We start from the raw sequence: 10,556 nt of genomic DNA, 5'->3' as shown, positions 1-10,556 counted from the left end.
CTGCAAACGTCGTCGAACTGTTCGTGCAGATGGTTGTTGTCTTGCAAACGTCCCCATCTGTTGACTCAGAGATCGAGACATGGATGCACGATCAGTTACAGCCATGCAGATAAGATGCCTGTCATCTCGACTGCTATTGATGCGAGGCCGTTGGGATCCAGCACATCGTTCCGTATTACACTCCTGAACCCATCGATTCCATATGCTGCTGACAGTCACTGGATCTCGACCAACGCGAGCAGCAATGTCGCGATACGATAAACCGCAATCGCGATATGCTACTATGCGACCTTTATCAAATTCGGAAACGTGATGGTACGCATTTCTCCTCCTTACACGAGGCATCACAACAACGTTTCACCAGGCGACGCCGGTAAACTGCTGTTTGTGTATGAGAAATCGGTTGGAAACTTTCCTCATGTCAGCACGTTGTAGGTATCGCCACCGGCGCCAACCTTGTTTGAATGCTCTGAGAATCTAATCATTTGCATATCACAGCATCATCTTCCTGTCGGTTAAATTTCGCGTCTGTAGCACGTCATCTTCGTAGTGCAGCAATTTTAATGTCCAGCAGTGTATATTGTAAGTAACGCGATGTTAAATAAGAATCGTAAAATAATAGCGTCCACCGTTAAAATAACAATGAATCGTGTCACACCGTGGTATTATGCACCGAGTTCATCTACATTTTATTAGATTTCGTCGCACCGTGTACAAAGACTTGCGCTGCGACACTGAGGTGGCAAAGGTCATTGGATAGCGAATACGCACATAACAAATGGCGGTACTATCGCGTACACAAGGTATAAAAGGTCAGTGCTATGGCGGATCTGTCAGGTCATTCGTGTGAAAAAGTTTCCGACGTATTAATGGCTGCACGACAGGAATTAACGACGCAGGGAACATTCCATTTCTCAAATTTCTAGGAAATTCAATATTGCGAGAACCACAGTGTGAAGATTGTGCCGAGAATACCAAATTTCAGGCGTTACCTCTCACCACGGACAACGCAGTGACCGACGGCAGCACGTCTCGCGTAGAGTTCTCAGTGCTAACAGACAAGCAACGCCGTGTGAAACAACTGCAAAAACATATGTAGGACAGTATGAGATTTTCACTCTCCAGCGGAGTGTGCGCTGAATGAAACTTCCTGGCTGTTTCAAACTGTGTACGGACCGAGACTCGAACTAAGGATCTTTGCCTTTCGCGGGCAAGTGCTCTACCATCTGAGCTACCCAAGCACGACTCACGGCCCGTCCTCACAGCCTCACTTCCGGTAGTACCTCGTCTCCTACCTTTCTAACTTTACAGAAGCTCTCCTGCGAACCTTGCAGGGCTAGCACTCCTGAAAGAATGGATATTGCGTAGCAACAGCCTGGAGTCTGCTTCGGGAATGAGTTTCCAAAATGAGTTTTAATCTGCCAGGAAGTTTCATATCAGCGCACACTCCGCTGCAGAGTGAAAATCTCATTCTGGACACATCCCCCAGGCTGTGGCTAAGCCATGTCTCCGAAATATCCTTTCTTTCAGGAATGCCAGTTCTACAAGATTCGCAGGAGAGCCTCTGTAAAGTTTGGAAGGTAGGAGACGAGATACTGGCGGAAGTGAGGATGTGAGGACGGGGCGTGAGTCGTGCTTGGGTAGCTCAGATGGTAGAGCGCTTGCCCTTGAAAGGCAAAGGTCCCGAGTTCGAGTCTCGGTCCCGCACACAGTTTTAATCTGCCAGGAAGTTTCATATGTGGGACGTATGACGAACGTATCTGTTAGGACAGTGCGACGAAATTTGGCGTTAATGGGCTATGCCAGCAGATGACCGACCAGCTAACAGCCCGACTTGACCTCCAACGCCTCTTCCGGGCTCGTGATCATATCGGTTGGACGCTAGACGACTGGAACACCGTGGCCTGGTCAGATGAGTCCCGATTTCAGTTGGTAAGTTTGGCGTGTGGCGCAGACGGCACGAAGTAATAGACACAAGTTGTCAACAAGGCACTGTGCAAGCTGGTGGTGGCGCCACAATGGCGTGGCTGTGTTTACATGGAATGGACTGAGCCATCTGGTACAAACTGAACCGATCATTGACTGGAAATGATTATACTGGGCTGCTTGGAGACCATTTGCTCCCGTTCATGGACTTCATGATCCCAAACAATGATGGAATTTTTATGGATGAGAACGCGCCATGTGACTGCGATTAGTTTGATGAACATTCTGAACAATTTGAGCGAATGACGAATGATCTGGCCACTCAGATCGCCCGACATGAATCCCATCGGACATTTATGGGACATAATCGAGACGTCAGTTCGTGCACAAAATCCTGCACCGGCAACACTTCCGCAATTACAGGGTGATTCAAAAAGAATACCACAACTTTAGGAATTTAAAACTCTGCAACGACAAAAGGCAGAGCTAAGCACTATCTGTCGGCGAATTAAGGGAGCTATAAAGTTTCATTTAGTTATACATTTTTTCGCTTGAGGCGCTGTTGACTAGGCGTCAGCGTCAGTTGATGCTAAGATGGCGACCGCTTAACAGAAAGCTTTTTGTGTTATTGAGTACGGCAGAAGTGAATCGACGACAGTTGTTCAGTGTGCATTTCGAACGAAGTATGGTGTTAAACCTTCTGATAGGTGGTGTATTAAACGTTGGTATAAACAGTTTACAGCGAATGGGTGTTTGTGCAAAGGGAAAAGTTCTGAACGGCCGAGAACGAGTGATGAAAATGTAGCACGCATCCAGCAAGCATTTGTTTGCAGCCCAGGAAAATCGACTCGCAGAGCTAGCAGAGAGCTGCAAATTCCACAATCAACTGTATGGAAAGTCCTACGAAAAAGGTTAGTTATGAAACCTTATCTACCCGAGGCGATGGATCGGCCGCCAGGCAGCCCGTGACAGAGCACTTCATCACTGGCCTCCAAGAAGCCCTGATCTTACCCCCTGCGATTTTTTCTTATGGGGGTATGTTAAGGATATGGTGTTTCGGCCACCTCTCCCAGCCACCATTGATGATTTGAAACGAGAAATAACAGCAGCTATCCAAACTGTTACGCCTGATATGCTACAGAGAGTGTGGAGCGAGTTGGAGTATCGGGTTGATATTGCTCGAGTGTCTGGAGGGGGGCCATATTGAACATCTCTGAACTTGTTTTTGAGTGAAAAAAAACCTTTTTAAATACTATTTGTAATGATGTATAACAGAAGGTTATATTATGTTTCTTTCATTAAATACACATTTTTAAAGTTGTGGTATTCTTTTTGAATCACCCTGTATGAATGGCTCTAGGGGCAGCATGGCCCAGTATTTCTGCGGGGACTTCCAACGATTCTTTGAGCACATGCCACGTCGTGTTGCAGATCTATGAGGAGCAAATGGAGGTCCCACACGATATTTGGATGCATCCCGTGATTTTTGTCACCGCAGTGGATATGTAGGATTGGTGTCAATTCCCATCCAATAAAACAACAGAGGGTCAAGGAGCGTGAGAATGTAGATATGCTTGGGTCTCGCACCGTACTGGATGTGACGGAGAATGCGGTGATTCACATAGAGAGGTATGGCGGTAAAGTTTGTTTATTGATATTAACTGTTTAAATGATTGTATATGACTCCATTTAAACTGTCGACAATATCCACACTGACGGCTTCTTAACAACGATTTCAGTATCTCCAAAATCAAACTCACATTTTAATCAGAATTTTAGTTAATATTTTCAGTCGTTGGACGAATAAACCGCCCAGTCAGAAATGCACCCTGTGCAGGCATATGCAAAACTCACAAGCTAGCTCACTAGGCAGTTTAGAACGAACTTTCAGGCGGTGTGTACAGACAGTCTTCGATTTCGTATTCGGGCTGACAACATGTACTCGAAGCGAATGAATATTTTATAATGCTCAAATTAAGTTAAAGTGCTAGTCATCCATGGGAAACCTTTACGCCGTCTTGGACTAGTTTCTGGAGAGCACCACGTAAGTGCTGTGGACTTTATATGTTTTCAAGTAAAAGTGACTTAGTTAAAAATGCCTCGGAAAACGTTTTTATGCAAATTAGCGAGTGTGCGACTTCGAACTGCCATTAAATACGTGTGGAGGTAATTTTATGAACTTGAAATCGTGCTAGATATGTGGTGACTAGAATCTGCGAACTTGCATACAAGTATTATCTTTATACTATCTCTAAATACTCTTTTTTCTTCATTTTTTCTATTAAAACGCAAGATGGCATCCCATTATTTTGTGAGTTTCATTAAAGTAGCGTTGAGATTTTCCAGCTTTCTGTTCTATTATTCACAGTCAATTGTATGCTCGTTTTGAGCCACGACTGGCAGGGATACGAAGACCAATTGGGCCACTGAGGCAATTTTACAAGACACCAGCTAAGTAGACCTCTTAATGGTGAGTAAGGGAACTTGCAGGTGTGCTAGACCTTCTCTTTAAGATCTGGTCAACGTAGTCCTCTAGATGTAATAACTCGCGAGGAACAGCTTACGCTGATAACATGTCTGACGCAGCAATGTGTCACCGTAGGAACGCTCCTTATTTCACCCTGACTAATTGATTAGTTAAGAAGAGGTAGGAACCGACGTAACGTCGCGATAAATACCTAATGTATTCTGCTCATAGCAAATGTGTGTTTTTGCAATGTGAAACTATTAGTGTTGTAAAATTACCGGAGGAATCAGTAGGCTTTCATAGGTCAGGATAGACTACGACAGTTTTCCTAGTAAGTTTAGTCAGTTAACATCGTAGCCGTGTTAGTTGTCCGTTGCGTGTGTTGCATACCTGTCGGGCGTTACCTCATTGCTTTCGCATTGTTTACAAAAAAATGGTTCAAATGGCTCTGAGCACTATGGGACTCAACTGCTGAGGTCATTAGTCCCCTAGAACTTAGAACTAGTTAAACCTAACCAACCTAAGGACATCACAAACATCCATGCCCGAGGCAGGATTCGAACCTGCGACCGTAGCGGTCTTGCGGTTCCAGACTGCAGCGCCTTTAACCGAACGGCCACTTTGGCCGGCTGCATTGTTTACATTCGCGTTCAGTCTCTTACTAGATTTCCCTAGTAACTAGCAGCGGTGAACCGTCTTCACACTGATGGTTCAAATGGCTCTGAACACTATGGTACTTAACATCTGAGGACATTAGTCCACTAGAACTTAGAACTACTTAAACCTAACTAACCCAAGGACGTCACACACACCCATGCCCGAGGCAGGATTCGAACCTGCGACCGTAGCGGTCGCGCTGTTCCAGACTCAAGCGCCTAGAACCGCTCGGTCACTCCGGCCGGCCTTCAAACTGAGTGAGGATCTTTAAAGAGCCGCGTAAAAAACTGAATATTATTGTTCTACATAGTTGTGTTACTTCAAACTGAACAGTATTTATAACAAAATTGAAATTATCAGAGGTTAATTCAGGTTTTCTTCGAAAACAGTTGATTTGTAAAGTGAAACAGAGGGATGTTATAGCTGTAAAAATATCAAAAATACAGATTGGTCATATAGCGCTACAAAACGTAATTTTCTAAAAAAGGAAAAAGGTAAATCTTAAAAAAACTGAAAACAAAAACATATCAAACATCGCTTCAATACTTCGTCGAACATATATAAAACATGTTTCTGTTATTTATAAACAACTTTCGCACTTGCTAATAACAATAGGAAATTCTTGTCTTCGATCATGATGAAAAACGTTCTGTCGAGTATGAAAATGGCTCTGAGCACTATGCGACTTAACTTCTGAGGTCATCAGTCGCCAAGAACTTAGAACTAATTAAACCTAACTAACCTAAGAACATCACACACATCCACGCCCGAGGCAGGATTCGAACCTGCGACCGTAGCAGTCACGCGGCTCCAGACTGTAGCGCCTAGAACCGCACGGCCACAACGGCCGGGTCGAGTATGAAGTAACAATAACAATGGTAAAGATTCTTTTATGTTGCTGCATGTAAAATGTACGTGCATCAAAAGTAATTCTTTTGGTTACATAAAAGCGCAGAAATCACGCGACCAAATAATTTTTATTGCTTCTAAGATGCAATTTATATTTTTAAGGATATAAATACTCACTAGACTAACCCCAATATGAGATTCTTATAACTTGCAAGACAAACAAAAAACAAAGAGAAGTAGTCGGCTCTCAGTTTCTCTCTCACACATTTATTTATGCTTCTTTCTCTGTCAGTGCTACCAATTTACTTCGTTATTTAAATACTGTATCCAGAGAACTGAACAGTAGTTTCGGTAGAGTGCAACTCTATGAACTATTCATTCTTTGCTTAACTAAGGACGTGTTTATCGTCCGATACTTGTTTGACGTCAGCTACCTGCAATTTAACACGTTCACAGCTGCACTGCGAACGGTGTTTCTCGCTGTGGAGCGATGAGTGTATTCATGTTTTCCTTCATGCGGTGGCGCTGCTTTACCTGTTTCTCGCCCTAGATTACTGCACGGTCCAGACACATTAATGTAGCCACCACCAATTGTATTTTATTTTTTAATTAAGACCTCCGTTCTTCCCTCACATCCCTTTCTTACGATCTCCGAAGGTTCCTTCAACGGCGAGTTTCACTGCTTTAGTTAAATTTAAACGTATAGGTCAAGTTCGGACAAAGGGTGATACGTAATCGCCTCACCTTTACAGCAATGAGGAACAAAATCAAGAAATAAATGTTACAATGTGAAACCGTAAATGTTCCTCAGAGTCCATATGCCACGACGAAAGTTCCTTTAGGTGAACTGGACCCTCATGATGTATAGCAAAACAGAAAGTGTACTGCTTTATAATGCAACTTTATAAACGAATTTCTTGACGCACCGTTCTTCTTGAAACCACATAATGAACGAAGGACAGAACACAAGGAGTAGCAGACAAAACACAAGAAGCAACTAATGGACGAATTGACAGTCCATCATAAGACTTGAAAGCCTGCCGGCCGGTGTGGCCGTGCTGTTCTAGGCGCTTCAGTCTGGAACCGCGTGACTGCTACGGTCGCAGGTTGCGCAGGTTCCAATCCTGCTTCGGGCATGGATGTGTGTGATGTCCTTAGGTTAGTTAGGTTTAAGTAGTTCTAAGTTCAAGGGGACTGATGACCACAGATGTTAAGTCCCATAGTGCTCAGAGCCATTTGAACCATTTGAACTTGAAAGCCTGCGGCGTTACTAGGTTGTCAGACAGAAAATAAAATATTTACTGGACGCTGTACAAAAATAATAATCCTTATCGAAGTGCATCGTCGAAAACTTTTTTTAGTAACATAATAATCGCCTTCAGAGTCGAAAACTCTGCACTGAATATTGAATACAAATTTGGCGCAACCTGGTAGCAGACATTCTTAATGACACTCGAAATAAATGTTCACTTTTGAAATAAAATGTACTTTAAACAAAGGAAATAGAAGTCTGGAGAATGCGGATAGCAGAGCAGTTGTTGTCGTAATTCGGAAACGCAGTGATTTATTTGACGCCCAACAGGGCGTGATCATTAACTTTCGGGCTAAACATATAAGCGTTCCTGAAACTGCTAAGCTTGAAAACAGTTTGCGTGCCGCAGTTGTTGAAGTATACAGTGCATGACACTATCCAAAACCTGTGCCAAGGCAGTTGCGGTGCACCACGGGCCACAAATGACAGGGGTGAACGACGGCTGCGGAAGTGTGTAAGGGCCAATAGACGTGCAACTATTGAGCAACCGCCCGCCCGGATGAACCAAGGGGCTACCAACAGTGTCCCCTCAACGACCGTTCAGCGAACGTTGCTGCGTATGGGCGTCTGCAGCCGGCGCCTGGTTCATGCACCCACGCTGGCTGCCGTTCATTCGAGACGACGGCTGGAGTTTGCAACTGTACATCCACTGAGTGGCAACATGTGGTGTTTTCAGATGAAATACGTTTTATGCTCCCTCACACAGATGGCCGTTGGCTTGTACGACATGAAACGTCTGGAAAAAAACACCCTTCAACCAGGAGAGAATGTTATGGTATGGGGAATGTTCTCGTGGCATTCCCTGCGTGATCTCGTCTTTCTGGAGGCACAACGGATTAACATAAATATGGATCTATCCTTGGGGACCACGTGCACTCCTGCACGTAGTTTGTTTTTCATCAGAACGATTACATCAACAAGCAGGGCAACATACCTCGCAGTTTACGTGCGTGATTCGAACAGCACGAGAATGAGCTTAGGGTACTCCCCTGGCGACTAAACTCCTCGGATTTAAACCCAATCGAGAATCAGTGGGACGATCTCGGTGGGGCTGTTTGCTTTATAGATCCTCAACCGAGAAACTAGCCCAGCCGGCCATGTCTCCACATACTTGTCGATACATTCCAGAACCTCACTGACTCTCTTCCTGCACATCTCGCATCAGCCCGCGGTGCAAAAGCTGATTTTTGTGTCTTTTGACAGGGTCATATTAATGTGACTGGACAGTGTATGTTGAATCTTGAACTTTCATTGTCAACACAACGAGAGATCACATAAAATAATTTTACGTTAAACTAATCACAAATGATTTGGTGTCTTATTTGTTCAGAAAGCTCTCTCGTTGAAGGGTTACACGAAATTCTATTCAGTGCTGTTCTTTGCGACTGTCTGACATGTAATACATCACACAGCACAGCATTGCTGGTAGCATAATCGTTAGAGCCCAGAGTGAGTTCCCGGTGGTATATGCTGTCCGAGGGAGCATCTAGCGTTAGCCATCAGTGGTTCACGCCGACCAATGAGAAAATCTAGCCTGAACCACCAGTGGTACACGACAACATGAACGGTTTAAGCATGTATCTAACACCTGAAGACGACAGATGAATCTGTCGAAACTGGTGAAGTGAATTTAAAAAAAAAAAAAAAGAAAATTGTGCATCTGAAGACTGATTTATATTTTGATGAAAAGAATACAAGAGTCTCTCATAAATTTTTAATTATCATCTCGAAAAAAACAAGCAGTGACCATTAAAGTTGGTGACGGTACTGGCCCGTCTCTACATCTTCACCTTTCAGTGCGACATACTCTTCCCAACGATGTATGACATGGAGGAAACACTGGTCTAAATGTACACCCACATCACCATTCCCCAATTTACACTTAACTCTTTGACAGCGGGTTCGGACTGTTTCTCGACCGTTCCACTCTCGAATAGCACGTGGGAAATATGAATACCTTAATATTCCCGTACGAGGTCTGATTTCCCTTGTTTTATCACAATGGTCATTTGTTCCTAGGTACGTGGGAATCAAATTTTTTTCTCATTTGGACTGGTGGTTGCAAATTCGTGAAAAGGTCTCGCCGCAAACACCTTCCTTTATTTGAATGACTGGCACCCCAACTCGCTTTTAATATTAGTAACATTCAATCCTGTACTCCGTGAAAATACAAAACGAACTGTCTTTCTCTGAACTTTTTCGATGTTTTCCGCCTTATCTTGTAAGGAAGCCATATCGCTCAGATGACGGACTAGTGCAGGGTAGGCAGCCTCTTTAGCAAATGCGTCGCACCTTCCAAGTGTTCTGCCAATAAAAGACAATTTTTGGTTCACCTTACCCATAACATTTTCTGTTTGATGGTTTCAATTCAAATTTCCGGGGCGAATTTTTCACTCTGCAGTGAAGTGTGCGCTGATATGAAACTTCCTGGTAGATTAAAACTTTGTGCCGGACCGGGACTCGAGTCATGGGCCTTCGCCTTTCGCAGGAAAGTGCTGTATATACTGTTTCCCCAGCACTACTCGCTATCCTTCCTTACAGCTTTACTTCCGCCATTATCTCATCTCCTAACTCCCGAAATTCACCTATGTTCACCTGCAAAACTTGCAGAACTAGCCTTCCTGAAAGAAAGGAAGTGAAACTGTGAGGACAGGTCGTGAGTCGCGCTTGGGAAGCTCGGTCGATAGAGCACTTGTCCGTGAGAGACAACGGTCCCGAGTATGAGTCCCGGTCCGGCAAACAGTTTCAATCTGACAGGAAGTTTCATATCAGCACACACTAGCTGCAGAGTGGAAGAGTCATTCTGGAAAGACCCTCCAGGCTTTGAAAGAACAATGTCTTTGCAATATCCTTGCTTCCCGGAGGGCTAGCGACGCAAGTGGGAGGTAAGAGATGAGGTACTGGAGGAAGTAAAGCTGTGAGGACGAGCCGTGAGTCGTGATTTGGAGGCAAAGATCCCGGGTTCGATTCCCGGTCAAACAAACAGTTTTAATCATCCAGGAAATTCCCATTTGTTTTTCTTAAATGGATTTAACTGAATCGACAATTTTTAAATTTGTGTCATTTATCGTGTAACACAAATTCAACGGATTTTTTATTCTCCTTTGCAAAGCCTCAAGCTTTTTGCTGTTTAGGGTCAGTTGCCACTTTTCGCAGCATACCGATATCTTGTCTAAACAATTTTGCAATTCGTGTACATTTTATGGTGACTTTATTACACGGTGAACATCACCTGCAGAAAATCTAAGGCGGATTCTCAGATTGTCTCCTAAAATGTCTATCTAGATTAAGAACAACAGAAAGCCTGTAACACTCCCTAGGGGAATGAATAGTTCTTCTATTTCA

General features: G+C 43.9%; 1 non-coding gene across 1 annotated transcript; it reads left to right on the top strand.

Annotated features, from left to right (window-relative positions):
• The first annotated feature begins 1,632 nt into the window (after nucleotides 1–1,632).
• Trnas-uga lies at nucleotides 1,633–1,709 on the top strand. Its single transcript has one exon. It is a non-coding gene; the product is annotated as a tRNA-Ser (tRNA).
• The last annotated feature ends 8,847 nt before the right edge of the window (nucleotides 1,710–10,556 follow it).

The sequence above is a fragment of the Schistocerca americana genome, chromosome X, assembly GCF_021461395.2.
Source record: "Schistocerca americana isolate TAMUIC-IGC-003095 chromosome X, iqSchAmer2.1, whole genome shotgun sequence".
In the NCBI taxonomy this organism is placed as follows: Eukaryota; Metazoa; Arthropoda; class Insecta; order Orthoptera; family Acrididae; genus Schistocerca; species Schistocerca americana.
This window is presented reverse-complemented; position numbering and strand designations above follow the sequence as displayed.